Source organism: Habropoda laboriosa, unplaced genomic scaffold (genome assembly GCF_001263275.1).
Source record: "Habropoda laboriosa isolate 0110345459 unplaced genomic scaffold, ASM126327v1 scaffold42, whole genome shotgun sequence".
Lineage (NCBI taxonomy): Eukaryota > Metazoa > Arthropoda > Insecta > Hymenoptera > Apidae > Habropoda > Habropoda laboriosa.
The window spans coordinates 1,514,365-1,514,686 of NW_017100181.1; the positions used below are offsets into that span (position 1 = coordinate 1,514,365).

The 322-nt window shown below is 22.7% G+C and overlaps 1 protein-coding gene across 1 annotated transcript in view; it reads left to right on the top strand.

Moving 5' to 3' along the window:
• Nucleotides 1–322, top strand: part of LOC108579073 — a 12,297-nt gene that overhangs the window by 1,105 nt on the left and 10,870 nt on the right. The window lies entirely within an intron of this gene.

Genomic DNA, 322 nt, shown 5'->3' on the forward strand with positions numbered 1-322 from the left:
TTACTCTTTATATTAGTAAAATAGGATAATTGATTAAAGAGTATAATTTAAGCTTCAATCATAGTTTATATAAATTGGTAAAATGACTTCTTTAAAGTTTATTTTAAAGAAGTTATCAATATCCATATGATAATGGCTATAATTATTTTACATAATTTGTCCATATCATTTTTGTAATTATTTACTTGCATAGCTGTAGTGTATTACTAAGCCATTAGCTTTTTTTATAGGTCATGCCAAATGCAGAACGTTTAAGATTTCACAATGTGAACCATATACTAATTATAAATTTGATGCAATATTAAAGTATGTACAATATTTT